Source organism: Oncorhynchus gorbuscha, linkage group LG14 (assembly GCF_021184085.1).
Source record: "Oncorhynchus gorbuscha isolate QuinsamMale2020 ecotype Even-year linkage group LG14, OgorEven_v1.0, whole genome shotgun sequence".
Taxonomy (NCBI): Eukaryota; Metazoa; Chordata; class Actinopteri; order Salmoniformes; family Salmonidae; genus Oncorhynchus; species Oncorhynchus gorbuscha.
The window spans coordinates 60,270,154-60,291,279 of record NC_060186.1 but is presented as its reverse complement, the minus strand read 5'-3'; positions in this window follow the sequence as shown (position 1 = coordinate 60,291,279).

Here is a 21,126-nt window from a genome sequence, read left to right as displayed (position 1 = left end):
GAGGCACTGCTGCGCCTTCTTCACGATGCTGTCAGTGTGAGTGGACCAATTCAGTTTGTCTGTGATGTGTATGCCGAGGAACTTAAAACTAGTTACCCTCTCCACTACTGTTCCATCGATGTGGATAGGGGGGAGTTCCCTCTGCTGTTTCCTGAAGTCCACAATCATCTCCTTAGTTTTGTTGACGTTGAGTGTGAGGTTATTTTCCTGACACCACACTCCGAGGGCCCTCACCTCCTCCCTGTAGGCCGTCTCGTCGTTGTTGGTAATCAAGCCTACCACTGTTGTGTCGTCCGCAAACTTGATGATTGAGTTGGAGGCGTGCGTGGCCACGCAGTCGTGGGTGAACAGGGAGTACAGGAGAGGGCTCAGAACGCACCCTTGTGGGGCCCCCGTGTTGAGGATCAGCGGGGAGGAGATGTTGTTGCCTACCCTCACCACCTGGGGGCGGCCCGTCAGGAAGTACAGTACCCAGTTGCACAGGGCGGGGTCGAGGCCCAGGGTCTCGAGCTTGATGACGAGCTTGGAGGGTACTATGGTGTTGAATGCCGAGCTGTAGTCGATGAACAGCATTCTCACATAGGTATTCCTTTTGTCCAGGTGGGTTAGGGCAGTGTGCAGTGTGGTTGAGATTGCATCGTCTGTGGACCTATTTGGGCGGTAAGCAAATTGGAGTGGGTCTAGGGTGTCAGGTAGGGTGGAGGTGATATGGTCCTTGACTAGTCTCTCAAAGCACTTCATGATGACGGAAGTGAGTGCTACGGGGCGGTAGTCGTTTAGCTCAGTTACCTTAGCTTTCTTGGGAACAGGAACAATGGTGGCCCTCTTGAAGCATGTGGGAACAGCAGACTGGTATAGGGATTGATTGAATATGTCCGTAAACACACCGGCCAGCTGGTCTGCGCATGCTCTGAGGGCGCGGCTGGGGATGCCGTCTGGGCCTGCATCCTTGCGAGGGTTAACACGTTTAAATGTCTTACTCACCTCGGCTGCAGTGAAGGAGAGACCGCATGTTTTTGTTGCAGGCCGTGTCAGGGGCACTGTATTGTCCTCAAAGCGGGCAAAAAAGTTATTTAGTCTGCCTGGGAGCAAGACATCCTGGTCCGTGACTGGGCTGGGCTCCTTCTTGTAGTCCGTGATTGACTGTAGACCCTGCCACATGCCTCTTGTGTCTGAGCCATTGAATTGAGATTCCACTTTGTCTCTGTACTGATGCTTAGCTTGTTTAATAGCCTTGCGGAGGGAATAGCTGCATTGTTTATATTCGGACATGTTACCAGACACCTTGCCCTGATTAAAAGCAGTGGTTCACGCTTTCAGTTTCATGCGAATGCTGCCATCAATCCACGGTTTCTGGTTAGGGAATGTTTTTATCGTTGCTATGGGAACGACATCTTCGACGCACGTTCTAATGATCTCGCACACCGAATCAGCGTATTCGTCAATATTTCCATCTGACGCAATACGAAACATGTTCCAGTCCACGTGATGGAAGCAGTCTTGGAGTGTAGAGTCAGCTTGTTCTGACCAGCGTTGGACAGACCTCAGCGTGGGAGCCTCTTGTTTTAATTTCTGCCTGTAGGCAGGGATCAGCAAAATGGAGTCGTGGTCAGCTTTTCCGAAAGGGGGGCGGGGCAGGGCCTTATATGCATCGCGGAAGTTAGAGTAACAATGATCCAAGGTTTTACCACCCCTGGTTGCGCAATCGATATGCTGATAAAATTTAGGGAGTCTTGTTTTCAGATTAGCTTTGTTAAAATCCCCAGCTACAATGAATGCAGCCTCCGGATAAATGGTTTCCAGTGGACTGGGCATTCACAATGGTTCAGTGGACTGGGCATTCACAATGGTTCAGTGGACTGGGCATTCACAATGGTTCAGTGGACTGGGCATTCACAATGGTTCAGTGGACTGGGCATTCACAATGGTTCAGTGGTGTAACTGCCGGCGAACCGAGCTCCGGAAATAGACAAATTCAGAAAGTGTAATATTATTATTATTTATTTCAACAAGGAACACAGACTGAGACCATGGTCTCTTTTACAGCTGGGCCCTGCGTATACATGTTTACACATACATGAGGCACAACTATCACTTATGGATTTGTAGTTTGTTACTCAAGCAAAATGTTCATTGTTTATTTAAACAATGGATTTTTAACTATGATCAAGTGCAAGTCAAGTCTCACACTTCCTGCACTTCTGGTCTTTCACCATCCCTACGGTAGCATGTCTTGGAGAAACCTCAAACATAAGAGGACTCCAAAACTCAAAGAGGATGATTATGTCCTAAGCAGGTTCTTTTGAATAAATGAGTCTAGTGACATTCCGTGTTTGAATGGACAGAGAGAGAGGCAGGGGTCTGAGGATTGGGGACAGGTAAACCCCATCTCTAGGAGTGGTGATAATGGTAACCCTTTGACCTTTTCCATTAACTCTACTTTAAAATATCTGGCTTAAACCAAAATCCTTCATCATCCATTTCAGGCAGCCCCAGTACTGATGGCCCATTAATGTACTGAGGTGAGCGTCCATGTTTTTAACAGCTACCCTCGCCCCCTGGCTCTGCCCTACTGCAACCCGGACAGGGATAAAACACCCAGCCCTCCCTAAAGTATAGTAAATGGTCATGTATAACTCCCCACCATTTTGTCTAATAAAAACAGAAGGTAGTGTGTAAATCACAGTGCTTCTTCTCTCCACACACACACACACACACACACACACACACACACACACACACACACACACACACACGCACACGCACACGCACACGCACACGCACACGCACACGCACACGCACACGCACACGCACACGCACACGCACACGCACACACACACACACACACACACACACACACACACACACACACACACACACACACACACACACACACACACACAAAGAGAGAGCGTTCTGCTGCCACTGAATCTTTAATGGAGGCCATGTCACAGCACATCAGCCCTGGGAAGTAATACCATATTTTAAAAGGACGATGCTCAGTCAGCAACACAGCTTTACAGGATGAATACAGTGCAAACAATGTTTACCACCACTGGAGATCTTGCTAAATGTTTTATTTTAGGACATACATATACATTTTAAATGTTCACTGATTTAAAGGCTTTAATTTAAAGTAAGTTTTAGAGCCAATAAAACGAATCAGTTCAGCTGTAGAAAAAATGATTGCAAAGGAAAAAAGCTCACAGAATTTGTTTGTGCATCTAAATATATGGGAGGATTTCCAATATGAATGTGGAGAATGTAAAAGGAATGTACAAAATCCCTCACAAGATCCATCTGTATGCATACAGCTTGAATATGTAAAACACACTACTCCCTCCCCCCTCTCTCCTTGTGTCTCCTCAGCCTCCATGCTCTGGAATGGCAACATTGTCACCACAACACAGCAAGAGGATGAGCCATGGTGCTCCAAATCACTGTTTTATGCTGCTGCTCTAGAGTAAAGCAACAAAGCGTCCCAAGCTTAGACACTCCTCACAGGCCAAACAGCAGGCCAAACAGCAGGCCATACAGCAGGCCATACAGCAGGCCAAACAGCAGGCCAAACAGCAGGCCAAATAGCAGGCCATACAGCAGGTCATACAACAGGCCATACAGCAGGCCAAACAGCAGGCCATTCAGCAGGCCATACAGCAGGCCATACAGCAGACCAAACAGCAGGCCATACAGCAGCCCAAACAGCAGGCTATACAGCAGGCCATACAGCAGGCCATACAGCAGGCCATACTACATGCCAAACAGCAGGCCAAACAGCAGGCCATTCAGCAGGCCAAACAGCAGGCCATACAACAGGCCATACAACAGGCTATACAACAGGCCAAACAGCAGGCCAAACAGCAGGCCATACAACAGGCCATACAACAGGCCATACAGGAGGCCAGACAGTAGACCATACAGCAGGCCATACAGCAGGCCATACTACAGGCCAAACAGCAGGCCAAACAGCAGGCCATTCAGCAGGCCAAACAGCAGGCCATACAACAGGCCATACAACAGGCCAAACAGCAGGCCAAACAGCAGGCCATATAACAGGCCAAACAACAGGCCATACAACAGGCCAAACAGCAGGTCATACAGCAGGCCATACAGCCAGCTTGGCTGCAGGACAGAAGAGGAAATGGATGTCCTTGACTGGACACATGAGGTTGAATGGGGGCATTCTGCTGTATGGCTGTTTGGTGTTAGTATTCTGGTGAGAGGACAATCTAGATTGCTTGTTCATTCTATTGTAGCTTTGGACAAACATTATTCATTATTCATGATGAACTGAACTATAAAGTCAAAAGGACATCAATGTGGGGCTCAAATTGCTATTACTCTGGTACAGTAGCTGTATACCTGTAAGGACAGACACTGGAGATGGGAAACAAGTACAGGGAGTGAACATTTAGTGAAACAACGGACAAATAACAAAACAAGAACAGTGTCTGGACAGGGGGAAAAAACGGCATTATGACGATAAGGCTGACGCAGGGAACCAACTGAGGAACAGAGAGATATAAAGGGGCAATCAACAAAGTAAAGGAGTCCAGGTGAGTCCAAAGAGCTCTAATGCACGTAATGATGGTGACAGGTGTGCGTAATGATGGGCAGCCTGGCGCCCTTGAGCTGGTGCCCACTTGACGATTTCATATCATTGAAATACATCATTCTATTGCAAGCCTAAACTATTTTCATGCAAAGGGGTATTGGCCTCTATTCCACTTGCCCTAAATGAGACCCTTGCTCAACGTAAATCTATAACAGAACAGCCATAGAGAAACCTCTAGGATTCAATTATCACTAATAGCCTACACGAGGAAAACCCTGTAATAGCCTCTCCTATTGTTTTCAGCTGAAACATACAGGCCTTTACAGTCTGTTCAGATGAGTTTCTGTTTACATCTAGAAGCAATGATAACCTCTCTCTCATCCCCCCCCCCCTCCCCCCAGACAAGGGCTCCCTGTGGTCTCGATAAGGATCATGGATATTAATGTCTCCCAGCAGAGCCCTAGTAGTGAAGCATTGGCTTATGGTCCTATAGCCTTCACAAGAATGTGGAAATCAACGACACTTCAGAGGATATCTATACCAACAGTAAACAACATTAGCAATTCTCTTTGTGGGCTCAAATATCAGAGAGATTGGGTGTTATATGACACAATTGCACCAGCCTATAGAAAAGCAACATCCTGCCTTCTTTATCTTCTGTAAATATGCCTGTTAATTATTAAATGGGAACGAATGTTAGAATTGATCTGTTTACATGATCAAATACACATCAAAGCAGGCAGACTTGCTGGCAGAGGAATACATTATGACATCCATTATCTTATAACAGAAGTACATTATTGTATTCTTTCTGTTCCCGAAGCGAGAGTTGGCGCCTGGGTGTTATACCTGTGTGCCGAACAACTGTTTACGCAGTGGCTCATCAGGCACAGAGCTGTGTGTGTGTGTGTGTGTGTGTGTGTGTGTGTGTGTGTGTGTGTGTGTGTGTGTGTGTGTGTGTGTGTGTGTGTGTGTGTGTGTGTGTGTGTGTGTGTGTGTGTGTGTGTGTGTGTGTGTGTGTGTGTGTGTGTGTGTGTGTGTGTGTGTGTGTGTGTGTGTGTGTGTGTGCATGTGTGTGTGCGTGTGCGTGTGTGTGTCCATGCATGTATGAATGCTTGCGTATGTATGTGTGCGTGTACTTCAGTCATGTTTATCTTTCCATATGGAGGCAAAGACACACGAATAGACACAAGAAGAGACCAGACAGGCACCAGCGGATACTAGCGCTCTGGTGGACCTGCGTGCTCTTATAAACTCCACAATAAACTCCACAATAAACTCCACAGCTGGCAATTTAGAAATGTATGCAGGTGATGGAACAATTCTTGAAAGTGTTGATTGTTTGAAATATCTGTGTTGGAGGATAGATACTGGATTATCTTCTGGAAAACACATTGATTATATTACAAAAGTAATTAACTATAAGCTTGGGTTACTTTACAGATCTAATAATTGTTTTACTGTATCTATTAGAAAGACCTTAGTAAGCCCACTGCTGGTTCCAATAACGACTATGGTGACATCATCTGTTAAAACACAACCACGACCTTACTTGCAGATTCATTTTTGTGTTGCATTATAAGACTGTGGGAGTCACTAAATTGTCTGTCACTCCCAAGCAGAAGACAAATGCATTGATAGCAATTTATCTTTAAATATAACAACTTAAATTTCCCTGTATACATTAAGGAACAGCTAACTTTCTAAGACTCACAGAACTCCTTTTGACAACAGCTGCAATGACAAATTCCAAGGAACATCATGAGGTTGGAGTAAGAGCTTTCAGATACAAAGGCCCAACTGACTGGAATATTTTACATACAGAAATAAGGGCATTAAAATCACACTTTGATATTTAAGAAAGCCCTTTTTCAAATGTTAAGATCAAACTGTTTGTGCTTTTAACTAATATAAACATCACCAAGTGAAAGTATTTGTGAATATGTATATATGTATACTGTATATTATAGGTACTAAGGTATATGAGTTATAATAGTAGTTGCAACAGTAGTTTTTATTAGCTGTAGGCCTATTAGTAATTGCACAAAAGGTTTTCATGCTGTTAATGTACGTTTTATTATTATTATTATTATGTCATTGTTATTATTAGACAGTAGTTGCCGTATTATTCTTGTTATTAAGTATCATCCAGGCTGTATCACAACCGGCCGTGATTGGGAGTCCCATAGGGCGGCGAACAATTGGCCCAGCATCGTCCGGGTTTGGCCAGTGTAGGCCGTCATTGTAAATAAGAATTTGTTCTTAACTGACTTGACTAATAAAATAAAGGTTAAATAAAAATTAAATAAAAACGTTTTTTCTTTTTTGGACACTATTTTGCAAAATAGTGCATCTTAAGAGGTTTCATCCTGCAACTAAATATACTGAACAGAAATATAAACACAACATGTAAAGTGTTGGTCCCATGTTTCATGAGCTAAAATAAAAGATCCCAGAAATATTCCATAGTTACAAAAAGCTTATTTCTCTAGAATGTTTTGCACAAATATGTTTACATCCCTGTTAGTGAGCATTTCTCATTTTCCAAGATAATCCATCCAGCTGACAGGTGTGGCATATCAAGAAACTGATGAAACAGCATGATCATTACACAGTTGCACCTTGTGCTGGGGGCAATAAAAGGCCACTCTAAAATCTGCAGTTTTGTCACACAACACAAACCACAGATGTCTCAAGTTTTGAGGGAGAGTGCAATTGGCATGCTGACTGCAGGAATGTCCACCAGAGCTGTTGCCAGAGAATTGAAAGTTCTTTCTCTACCAATGTCATTTTAGAGAATTTGGCAGTACGTCCAAGGGTCCTGACAACGGCAGACCACTGGTAACCATGCCAACCCAGGAACTCCACATTGGCTTCTTCACCTGGGCTGAGAAATATTTCTACCCGTGAATAAAGCACTTTTTGTGGGGGAAAACAAATTCTGTTTGGCTGGGCCCTTCCAGGCCCACCCATGGTTGCGCATGTTATGTGAAATCCATAGATTGGAGCCTAATTTATTTATTTAAATTGACTGATATCCTTCTATGAATTGTAACTCAGTACAATCTTTTAAATTGTTGCATGTTGAGATTATATTTTTGTAGTTGTACATTCATAATATACTGTACTCAAGCCAGGATGAGGGGAGCAAACCTTTATGTAACAGTGCTGTAGAAACTTTCCGTGCAGTGAAAGTGGCTCATGTGGACCACTGCATTACAGACGATGGCTTTAAAAAACATCCATTATAGTTCTCTTTTATGCTAAAACATGACATGCCTTGCATAATCAAACACAGACTCTCCTGGAGAACCAATCGGCTCCTTTTCAACAGCATAAAATCATTTGACAAGCAAGATGTTCAGATGATTCAAGGAAAGGGGAAATCAGATAATTTCACAAATGTGGAACATGTCTGTCAATGTGGCTTTTCTCTCCGAGCTTCCCAGGTCCTACAGGATGAATACATGAAACCCTCTCATCTGCTATTAATGGTGCAGTACTCCCACGTCTGACTCAACTCCACACAAAGGTCAGGAAAGAGGGTGGTGAACATCAAGCAGCCGTTAATTGAAAACACGTACAGCTCTCGAGTGGCGTGAAGAGTGAACAGAGATTCTACAAAACAATTTCGATTTGTAGGTTTAATTCAAATAAGGGGAGAATTATGAATATATACAGTGCTGTGAAAAAGTATTTACCCCTTTCTATTCTTGCATATTTTTGATACTAAATGTTACCAGATCTTCAACCAAAACCTAATATTAGATAAAGGGAACCTGCAAATAACAAAATAATTGTAATGATGTACGCTAAGAGTCAGGAAGCAGGTTCAGGGAGTGAATACATTTCATAAATAAACGAACACAACAGGAAACACGATGAGTGCACCAACATGACACAGATACAGGAACAATGACGACTGGGTAAGAAACCAAAGGGTGTGACATATAAAGGGCAGGTAATCAAGGAGGTGATGGAGTCCAGGTGAGTGTCATTATGCGCAGATGCGGGTAACACTGGTGACAGGTGTGCACCATAACGACCAACATCGTGACTTAGAGGCCGGAAAGGGAGCACACGTGACAGTTCCCCCTCCCAGATGCGCGGCTCCGGCCGCAGGACGCTGACCAAGATGACGATCCCGGGGATGAGGTGCGGACTGGTCACCTCTGCTAAGGCGCGGGTATCTGTCGATCCGGCTGAGGCGCGGGAGCATGACAACCTAGAGTGCTTTAGAGAGAGCATATGTGACAGTACCCCCTCCCCGGGGCGTTCGGCTCCAGCCACAGGACGCCAACCACAGGGATGATCCGGGGATCTGGAGAGGACCGGTCGCCTCTGCTGAGGTGCAGAATCCTGACGAACAGGCTGAGGAGTGAGAGCATGATGAGCCGGCTGAGACCTCCCTGGTTGCCTCGGTGGAGGAACGGGAACCTGTTCACCCAGCTGAGGCATGGGAGCCTATCGAACCCGCTGAGACCTCCCAGGTAGCCCCGGCTCCAACACCCGGACCCGACATCACCTCCAACACACACAAAATAAAACACTCCCTGATGCTTCCCTTTGTTGAGTCGTCATGCTTTAACGATGTACGCTGAGAGTCGGGACGCAAGTACAGGAAGTGAATACATTTAATAAGTAAATGAACACAACAAGAAACACGAACAGCGCACCAACATGACACAGTCCAGGTGAGTGTCATTATGCGCAGATGCGGGTAACACTGGTGACAGGTGTGCGCCATAAAGAGCAGCCTGGTGACCTAGAGGCCAGAAAGGGAGCACAAATACTTATTTTATTTATTTAATTAACAAAGTTATGCAACACCCAATGCCCCTGTGTGAAAAAGTAATTGTCCTGTTACGCTCAATAACTGGTTGTTCCACCTTTAGCTGCAATGACTGCAACCAAATACTTCCTGTAGTTGTTGATCAGTCTCTCACATCACTGTGGAGGAATTTTGGGCCAATCTTGCATGAGGAACTGGTTTTAACTCATCAACATCTGTAGGTTTTCCAGCAGGAACGGCTCTTTTCAAGTTCTGCTGCAACATCTCAGTTGGGATTGGGTCTGGACTTTGACCATTTGAAAACTTCAAATGGGTTGCTTTTGAACAATTTTTCAGGTAGATTGTGTGTTTTGCATCATTGTCTTGCTGCATGACCCAGCTGCGCTTCAGCTCCCAGATGGATGGCATTCTCCTGTAGAATTCTCTGATACAGAGTAGAATTCTTGTGTCTTTCTATTAAGGCAAGATGTCCAGGTCCTGGGCATCCCCAAACCATCACGCTTCCACCACCATGCTTGACCGTTGGTTTGAGGTTTTTACTGTGAAATGCAGTATTTGTTTTTTTCCCCAGACATAATGGGACCCATCTCATGCAAAAAGTTGAATCAAGTTTGCCAAAAAGCACCTGGAATATCATCAAGACTTTTCTAAGAATGTTCTATGGTCAAAAGTACAACTTTCTGGATGACATGGGTCCTGTCATGATGTTGACCTGGGGGTAGGTTTATGACAGTCATAAATACTTCCCCCCCCCCCTTTTCCCTCTCTCTACCCTACTGATACATTTGAAAACCCCTTGGTTAACATAGAGATTCAGGGAACATCAGAAGGTGGGGGGAAATGAACTATATTCTGGTAATCCGACCAATTGAACATATGCAGTGGTACTTAATGAATATGATGTCAGTTTGGTTGTCATCTGAGACATTCTCATCAATGATAAAATGACGAACTCTACAGTGCAAAGTCTACACATCAGACTTATCGGATTCACATGGAATTGTTGTTCAATTTAAATGTTTGAATATGAAATTATTCATGATGGGATGAAATGTGAATTTAGGTTCTAAAATGTGAGAATTGGGTTTTCATGAGTGAATTAGGCCCGATTCGGTGGCCCGCCCACGTGAAGAGTCATAGGTTGTAAACTCTGAAACACACCCCTTTTCTTCCTCCACTATATAAGCCTTGACGAAGATGTAACCTCCTGTTCCGAGGATGTGAGGACGACGGTCCGATGTCAGAATGGTTCAGATAATAATACAGAACGAAGCCAACATCAGCGTGAGATTTGATTGCGAATGGTATGAACTTTGAACTCTTATTCACTACGGAACTGATACCTCCTATCCGTTGAGTTAGCAACAGCAGCTGCAAACGAGGGTTAGGAAGGAACAGACAGAGTATTCCGTCTATCACACAATGATGTTACTACCACGTATCCAATTGACCACCAGAGACATTCTTCAAAGGACAAAGGACTCGGTTTGGCAACACGGCCTTCCATCTATCTACCGAAGCGCAGCTCAGAGTAAATATTTGTTGCATTTTCCTTTTCCAAATGGGCGGTAATTTAGAATGCATAAGATACTATATTTACGATAGCACAGCTTCTTCCTTTGGTCCTCCCGCTCTTTCACTCAAACCCAGACCTTTTCTTTTGTGCAACCAGCTGTCATATCTGTTCCGCCCGCTAGGAACGTTTTCCTTTATGACGTATTTTGTAAACAAGGTATGATTAATTCTGTGTATATGTAATTCTGTGTGATTAGTTAGGTATTTAGTAAATAAATAATGAACCCAATTTTGTATTGCTGATTCAACTTGTTAGCCAGGGTTCGTGAAGATAACCAAGAATTTACAACTTTCAGATGAGACTGAATTAAGGTGACGATTAATATTGACTGCTATTGATGTAAAATATTACTAGGTCTTTAAGAGTTTATTCGGAAGATAACAGCTCTATAAATATTATTTAGTGGAGCCCCGACTCTCTATTTAATTACATTTACATGATTAGCTCAATGAGGTAATTACGGAGAAATAATTTTATAGAATAGCATGTCATATCACTTAATCCGGCATAGCCAAAGACACGACAGTCCCAGCAAACAGTTCCTGCTTGAAAAGCCACCAAGGTCGCTGAGTTAAAGCAGTGGGCATGCAAGAGTGGGCCAAAATTCATCCATAGCGATATGAGAAACTGATCAACAACTACAGGAAAGGTTTGGTTGGAGTCACTGCAGCTGAATGTGCTACAACCAGTTATTGACTGTAAGGGGGCAATTACCTTTTCACACAGGGGAATTGAGTGTTGCAGAACTTTGTTTATAAATAATAAATAATATAAATAAATAAAATAATGAGTATGTAATTGTTGTGTTATTTGTTCACTCAGGTTCCCTTTATCTAAAATTAGGTTTTTAGTTGAAAATCTGATAACACTCGTTATCAAAATTATGCAAAAGTGAAGAGAAAATACTTTATCACAGCACTGTATACTTCAAAACGACAACAAGCCAGGTTTCAAAGGATTCAAAGCTATGAGGACAACAGCACCCACAACACAGCCCTGAAAAAAACAAAAAAGTACCCCTTGTCTCCTCTGTGGGTCTGGTATTCCTTAGTCATGCCTCACAGCCCCAGCCTGATTAATTAAAGTAAATCCAGAGCCTGTCCTAATTACACACACAGGACCTCAATTTGTGTTTATTACTGCCTTGGCATTTCAAAACCAGTCATTAGAGCAAATTGAAATCGGTCACGCAGGCAAAGGCCTTGGAGGTCAGCCCTTTTGTGTCAAATGACCCTGGTCTGTTTCTTTGTTGCCCCCTGACCATCTCCGGGGGAGTGGACATCTCCTCTCAGGGGCAGAGGGAGGAGAAACCTACACTTTTTTGAGCAGTGTATATTATATATTTGAGATTCTTCAAATAGCCACCCTGTGCCTTGATGACAGCTTGCACACTCTTGGCATTCTCTCAACCAGCTTCATGAGGTAGTCACCTGGAATGCATTTCAATTAACAGGTGTGTCTTCTTAAAAGTACATTTGTAGAATTTATTTCCTTCTTAATGCGTTTGAGACAATCAGTTGTGTTGTAACAAGGTAGGGGTGGTATGCAGAAGAGAGTTCACAGAGTTCAAGTAACAGACACATCTCACATTTTTTACAATATAACTTTAGTATTCTGTACAGGCTTCCTTCTTTTCACTCTGTCAATTAGGTTAGTATTGTGAAATAACTATAATGTTGTTGATCCATCCTCAGTTTTCATCTATCACAGCCATTAAACTCTAATTGTTTTAAAGTAACCATTGGCCTCATGGTGAAATCTCTGAGCAGTTTCCCTCCTCTCCGGCAACTGATAGAGGAAGGAGGCCTGAATTTTTGTAGTGACTGGGTGTATTGATACCATCCAACGTGTAAATAATAACTTCACTATGCTCGAAGGGATATTCTTTTTTTATTTTTTTACCCATATACCAATAGGTGCCCTTCTTTGTGAGTTATTGGTAAACCTTCCTGGTCGTTGCAGTTGAATCTGTCTTAAATTTACTGCTTGATTGAGTGACCACTACTATTGCACCGAGTGAGTCCCTGCAACATATTATGTAACCTGTTAAGCAAATTTTTACTCCTGACCTTATTAAGGCTTGCCATAACAAAGGGGTTATATAATAAATAATATAATAATATATTATATAAGGGGTTATATACATTTCAGCTTTTCATTTTTATTAATTTGTAAACATTTAAAAAAAAACATAATTCCACTTTGACATTGTGGGGTATTGTGTGTAGGCCAGTGACAAAATATCTGAATGTAATCCATTAAAGTCAGGCTGTAACACAACAAAATGTGGAAAATGTCAAGAGGTGGAATACTTTCTGAAGGCACTGTATGTTTCTCAGTTAAAAAGGCTCATTTGGTCCATCCTGTTCATAGATTACACTGACTTGTGGGGATTGGAAGCCAATTAGATAGTAGCAAATAGTAACATACTGTACGTATTTCAATGAGCCTTGACCAAAACCAGCACTTCTCTCTTCCCACTTGCTCAGATCAGCATGGTTTCAAATTGCGTAATAACGACATATCAAGTAAAATAGAGTTATGGATTCTAGATTCCTATTCCGCTCCAGCCATTACCACAAGCCTATTCTCCCCAATTAAAGTGCCACCAACCTCCTGTCCTGCCAAGACACAACAACCAACATGAGGTCACACAATGACCTCACTACTGCCACAGTCATATTGCTCATCATCTCTGTCAGCCCTTCCCATTGGTGGTTTAACTGTCAGCATTCCATCACATTTGATATGGGTCATTCTACAGAAGTAATGTAGTGCAAATGGGGGTTAGATTTTTTTTTTCAAATTTTCAGCACACATCTTCCAACATATGTCAGGTATATACTGCTCACACACTTTGTATTGCATATTTGAAATATTTACCTGAATTCCACACCCCTCACAAAATGTGTCACTATTGAAACATAGTTTTAATGACTGTAACTGGTTTATAAATCAAATCAATCAAATTGTATTTGTCACATGTGAAAAATACAACAGGTATAGATTTAACTATAAAATGCTTACTCATGAGCACTTTGCCAAAAATTCAGAGTTAAAAATTAAGAAGTTTTTCACATACAAAGGGTAAATAGTAACTGCTCCTATCCCCCAGATGCCCCAACACTGAGTACTACATGTTCCAGTGAAGGAACAATGATTTCCATCCGGTTAAACCTCATAAACGTGTGAGGGGATGCCAACTTGCCGCATTGCAAATCTGTTGAACAGAAATGCACTAAAACAAATGCCTCAGGCTCCCCGGAGGTTGAACTCACCTGATATTATAAGTAAATATATAGTAATACCCTCCACTATCCAATGAGATAACCGTTGACGAGAAAAAGGAGGTGGGTGAAAAGCCAAATACTCTAAGACAATGATGAATTGCTAACTTTAGGCACAAATGAAGGGTTACATTGAAGGGTATCCTTAGATAGCCCAGGGCCATATTGCAGGCACGAATGGTGAACTGATGCAGAATTCAGCATGAGTAGAAAAGTCGTTTGGAACTAGGGAAATATATTCTCAGTGCCTTCCAGCATCTTGAAAAGGCTGCTGTGAAATAGCTTCAATCGCAATAGACAGATGTCGCAACCATCTACAAACACACACTGTTACACACACTCAGACTGGAAGGGGTAAACATGCGTGTGCCAGTTTTCACGCAAAAGTTGCCATTTATAAAAATGAAACTACACTCCCGCAAACTTTAGAACATACGTACACACAGTTTCTAGTGGTTGAAGTATTGCATTGCAAGGAGCCTAGTATTTGGTGAAAATGGGGGGTATGATGAACACGCTTATTCATAACATAAAGCAGGTTCATCTTCACCTCTCTGACATTTTCTCCTGAGGTTGACCTTCCATAACCACTGATTTTTATTGGACTTGATTGGTCATCTATGAACATTTTAACACATTGAAGAACGATATAGCCTTAATGGACATGTACTCTTTTAATATCCTCTCTATGTTTCTTTCTAGCCACCATGGTTCTACATCTGCATTGCATAAGTGTATAAGTGTATATGCACTTCGTGACATCTGCTGATGTGATTGATTGAAAAGATGCAATCATTTGCCGTTAGTGAGAAGAGAGATTTTCTTTATCTTTGCATTCTAACATTATTAGAAATAAGTATCTATGGCCAGATTGTTCTTCAAGATGTTCAAACATTCATAGATGACGAGCAGGGTCAAATAATAATCAGTGGTTGTAGAGGGCGCAATAGGTCAGGACCTCAGGAGTAAATGTCAGTTGGCTTTTCATAGCCGAGCATTCAGAGGTCGAGGCAGCAGCTGTGGTAGAGAGAGCGAGAGACAGTCGAGAAAAGCAGGTCCGGGAAAAGGTAGCACGTCCGGTGAACAGGTCAGGGTTCCCTAGCTGTAGGCAGAACAGTTGAAACTGCAGCAGCAGCACGACCAGGTGGACTGGGGACATCCAGCAGTCATCTGGCCAGGTAGTCCTGAGGCATGATCCTAAGGCTTAGGTCCTCAGGGAGGAGAGGGGGAGAGGGAATTAGAGAGGAGCATAATTCAATTCACACCAGACAACAGATAATACAAGAGAATTACACCAGATATAACAGACTGACCCTGGCCCCCAGTAAGTCGCCCTTTTTTTAAAACATATTTTTCTTCGCATACCTCTTTAAAAACATTTTGCTAAACCTAAGCTTCCAAACACTCTCTTGCAACCCGCCTCACCCAATGTAGCTATTTTTCCTAAAGTATTTATATTTACTTCGGAACCGGAACCCCTCAACTGAAGCTAGCCAGCTAACCACCAGCTATGCTAGCGGTCTTCAGCTAACCGGTCATCAGCTAACCTTTAGCTCGGAAAGCTCTCGCCAGTTCGAACAACGAGACTCTAACCAGAGCACAACGGACCTATTTATTTTTCATCCCCGGATTCCCACCGCAAACGGAAAATATTTCAGCTGGATCTTCACAACTAGCTATCGCGCTAAACTGCAACCCCGGATGATTACCCCTGGCTAGCGTTTCCACCCACTTAGCCTGAAGCTAGCCCGGCCCAGAGCACCTGTAGCATACTCCTGGGCTACAATACCCGGGCCCACGACCGGTCTGTCGATTGTCACCCCATGAAGAGGTAGCTCAGTTGGTAGAGCATGGCGCTTGTAACGCCATGGTAGTGGGTTCGATCCCCGGGACCACCCATACGTAGAATGTATGCACACATGACTGTAAGTCGCTTTGGATAAAAGCGTCTGCTAAATGGCATATATTATTATTATTATTATATTAAACAGACTCACCCCTTCGCGACGTCCCCCAAAGGATAACTCTCTAGCCCTCGCTATCTCCCTGCTTGCTATTTCGGCCTGCTAGCTTGTCTAGCTCCGGTCCGCTAACTGCTACCTTGTCTAGCCCGGGCCTACGAACTGTTAGCTTGTTAGCACAGGCCTGCTAACCGTCTGAATTACCGCGTCCCAAACACTCTCTGGACCCATTTACTTTCTATCTCTTTTTGATTTTTAATTTGTTTATACCTCCCGGAAACCTGCCTCACCCAATGTGATACGGAATCGCTATTATTTTTAATTTCTTAGAACACACTCAAGAACCTCCAGACACTAACCAGCTAACTAGCTACAAGCTATTTAGTCACTGTTAGTTTTTTTAACCTGGATAACACTCGCCAGTCCAGCTTCCCTGCCCATCCACCGCTGCCCCCTGGACGCTGGACTGTCCATCAATCACGGTACTCCATTCTGCTTGTTTGTTTTATCTGTCGGCCCCGTTGCCTAGTCAACACCATTTTACCTGCTGTTTGTTGTGCTAGCTGATTAGCCTCGCCTACTGTTTTAGCTAGCTTTCCCAATTCAACACCTGTGATTACTGTATGCCTTGCTGTATGTCTCTCTCAAATGTCAATATGCCTTGTATACTGTTGTTCAGGTTAGTTATCATTGTTTTAGTTCACAATGGAGCCCCTAGTTCCACTCTTCATACCCCTGTTACCTCCTTTGTCCCACCTCCCACACATGCGGTGACCTCACCCATTACAACCAGCACGTCCAGAGATACAACCTCTCTCATCATCACCCCCCAGTGCCTGGGCTTACCTCCGCTGTACCCGCACCCCACCATACCCCTGTCTGCGCATTATGCCCTGAATATATTCTACCATGCCCAGAAACCTGCTCCTCTTATTCTCTGCCCCCAACGCTCTAGGCGACCAGTTTTGATAGCCTTTAGCCACACCCTCATACTACTCCTTCTCTGTTCCACGGGTGATGTGGAGGTAAACCCAGGCCCTGCATGCCCCCAGGCACCCTCATTTGTTGACTTCTGTGATCGAAAAAGCCTTGGTTTCATGCATGTCAACATCAGAAGCCTCCTCCCTAAGTTTGTTTTACTCACTGCTTTAGCACACTCTGCTAACCCTGATGTCCTTGCCGTGTCTGAATCCTGGCTCAGGAAGGCCACCAAAAATTCAGAGATTTCCATACCCAACTATAACATCTTCCGTCAAGATAGAACTGCCAAAGGGGGAGGAGTTGCAGTCTACTGCAGAGATAGCCTGCAAAGTAATGTCATACTTTCCAGGTCCATACCCAAACAGTTCCAACTACTAATTTTGAAAATTATTCTCTCCAGAAATAAGTCTCTCACTGTTGCCGCCTGCTACCGACCACCCTCAGCTCCCAGCTGTGCCCTGGACACCATTTGTGAATTGATCGCCCCCCATCTAGCTTCAGAGTTTGTTCTGTTAGGTGACCTAAACTGGGATATGCTTAACACCCCGGCAGTCCTACAATCTAAGCTAGATGCCCTCAATCTCACTCAAATCATCAAGGAACCCACCAGGTACAACCCTAACTCTGTAAACAAGGGCACCCTCATAGACGTCATCCTGACCAACTGGCCCTCCAAATACACCTCCGTTGTCTTGAACCAGGATCTCAGCGATCACTGCCTCATTGCCTGTAACCGCCACGGAGCCGCAGTCAAATGACCACCCCTCATCACTGTCAAACGCTCCCTAAAACACTTCTGTGAGCAGGCCTTTCTAACCGACCTGGCCCGGGTATCCTGGAAGGACATTGACCTCATCCCGTCAGTTGAGGATGCCTGGTCATTCTTTAAAAGTAACTTCCTCACCATTTTAGATAAGCATGCTCCGTTCAAAAAATGCAGAACCAAGAACAGATACAGCCCTTGGTTCACTCCAGACCTGACTGCCCTCGACCAGCACAAAAACATCCTGTGGCGGACTGCAATAGCATCGAATAGTCCCCGTGATATGCAACTGTTCAGGGATGTCAGGAACCAATACACGCAGTCAGTCAGGAAAGCTAAGGCCAGCTTCTTCAGGCAGAAGTTTGCATCCTGTAGCTCCAACTCCAAAAAGTTCTGGGACACTGTGAAGTCCATGGAGAACAAGAGCACCTCCTCCCAGCTGCCCACTGCACTGAGGCTAGGTAACACGGTCTCCACCGATAAATCCATGATTATCGAAAACTTCAATAAGCATTTCTCAACGGCTGGCCATGCCTTCCGCCTGGCTACTCCAACCTCGGCCAACAGCTCCGCCCCCCCCACAGCTCCTCGCCCAAGCCTCTCCAGGTTCTCCTTTACCCAAATCCAGATAGCAGATGTTCTGAAAGAGCTGCAAACCCTGGACCCGTATAAATCAGCTGGGCTTGACAATCTGGACCCTCTATTTCTGAAACTATCCGCCGCCATTGTCGCAACCCCTATTACCAGCCTGTTCAACCTCTCTTTCATATCGTCTGAGATCCCCAAGGATTGGAAAGCTGCCGCAGTCATCCCCCTCTTCAAAGGGGGAGACACCCTGGACCCAAACTGTTATAGACCTATATCCATCCTGCCCTGCCTATCTAAGGTCTTCGAAAGCCAAGTCAACAAACAGGTCACTGACCATCTCGAATCGCACCGTACCAATTTACAACCATTCAAAATTATATTTTCCCTAACCCTAAACCTAACCCTAACCTTAACCCTAATGTTGACCTGCAAACATGACCCTAACCCTAAGCAACAGTCATTCAGCAATCAAGCAATCGATCAAACATCATCCAGGAGTCCTGGACAAATATATCGGGAAAGACATAAATATAAAAACAATGGAAATATTGCACATCCCAATGAACTAGAAAACTACAAAATACAGGATTAACGGCCTTTGAAATACTAGAAAACCCATAGAAAATGGATATGATGTTTATTACATTTTTTTCACAGGCAAAATAGCACAAGATTGAATTGTCACCAAGTCACCAAAAAAACCAACAACAATTATTTAAAAAATGAGACCCTTACCTCAGAGATCATACAAAATACTACAAATATTGCAATGAAATCTATTTAAGTGAATCAACACCAAATATCAAATTACGTCTACTGTTTCCCTCTCCTATTCTGAATCTTTACTGTGATGATGGTAATACAATTACTGTAATGCTTTAAACATTTATGTTCAAACTCTCAACTTTGATAACTGTTCAAATCAAATATTTACAAAAACACAATGCTTATAAGGCAGCCTAAAAGGGTCCAATGATGCCCCAAAAATACTATAAAATCAAATAAGCAGCTTTCAAAACCTTAACAAAAAGCCATTCATGTATCTATTTCTTATTTATCTTCCATTGAGAAAATGATTAGACCATTCATAATAAGAACATTCATTATAACACCTCAAATAACGCTAAACTAATGAAAAAGCGATATCATAACCGCCATCGTTAAAAGACAGTACTGTGCAGCCGTCTTCATCGGCCTCGCCAAGGCTTTTGACTCTGTCAATCACCATATTCTTATCGGCAGACTCAATAGCCTCGGATGACTGCCTTGCCTGGTTCACCAATTACTTTGCAGACAGAGTTCAGTGTGTCAAATCGGAGGGCATGCTGCCCAGTCCTCTGGCAGTCTCTGTGGGGGTGCCACAGGGTTCAATTCTCGGGCCGACTCTTTTCTCTGTATATATCAATGATGTTGCTCTTGCTGCGGGCGATTCCCTGATCCACCTCTACGCAGACGACACCATTCTATATACTTTTGGCCCGTCATTGGACACTGTGCTATCTAACCTCCAAACGAGCTTCAATGCCATACAGCACTCCTACCGTGGCCTCCAACTGCTCTTAAACGCGAGTAAAACCAAATGCATGCTTTTCAACCGATCGCTGCCTGCACCCGCATGCCCGACTAGCATCACCACCCTGGATGGTTCCGACCTTGAATATGTGGACACCTATAAGTACCTAGGTGTCTGGCTAGACTGCAAACTCTCCTTCCAGACTCACATCAAACATCTCCAATCGAAAATCAAATCAAGAGTCGGCTTTCTATTCCGCAACAAAGCCTCCTTCACTCACGCCGCCAAGCTTACCCTAGTAAAACTGACTATCCTACCGATCCTCGACTTCGTCGATGTCATCTACAAAATGGCTTCCAACACTCTACTCAGCAAACTGGATGCAGTCTATCACAGTGCCATCCGTTTTGTCACTAAAGCACCTTATACCACCCACCATTGCGACTTGTATGCTCTAGTCGGCTGGCCCTCACTACATATTCGTCGCCAGACCCACTGGCTCCAGGTCATCTACAAGTCCATGCTAGGTAAAGCCCCGCCTTATCTCAGCTCACTGGTCACAATGGCAACACCCATCCGTAGTACGCGCTCCAGCAGATGTATGTCACTGATCATCCCTAAAGCCAACACCTGATTTGGCCGCCTTTCGTTCCAGTACTCTGCTGCCTGTGACTGGAACGAACTGCAAAAATCGCTGAAGTTGGAGACTTTTATCTCCCTCACCAACTTCAAACATCAGCTATCCGAGCAGCTAACCGATCGCTGCAGCTGTACATAGTCTATTGGTAAATAGCCCACCCATTTTCACCTACCTCATCCCCATACTGTTTTTATACTGTTTTTTTATTTATTTACTTTTCTGCTCTTTTGCACACCAATATCTCTACCTGTACATGACCATCTGATCATTTATCACTCCAGTGTTAATCTGCAAAATTGTATTATTCGCCTACCTCCTCATGCCTTTTGCACACATTGTATATAGACTGCCCATTTTTTTTCTTCCTACTGTGTTATTGACTTGTTAATTGTTTACTTCATGTGTAAATCTGTGTTGTCTGTTCACACTGCTATGCTTTATTTTGGCCAGGTCGCAGTTGCAAATGAGAA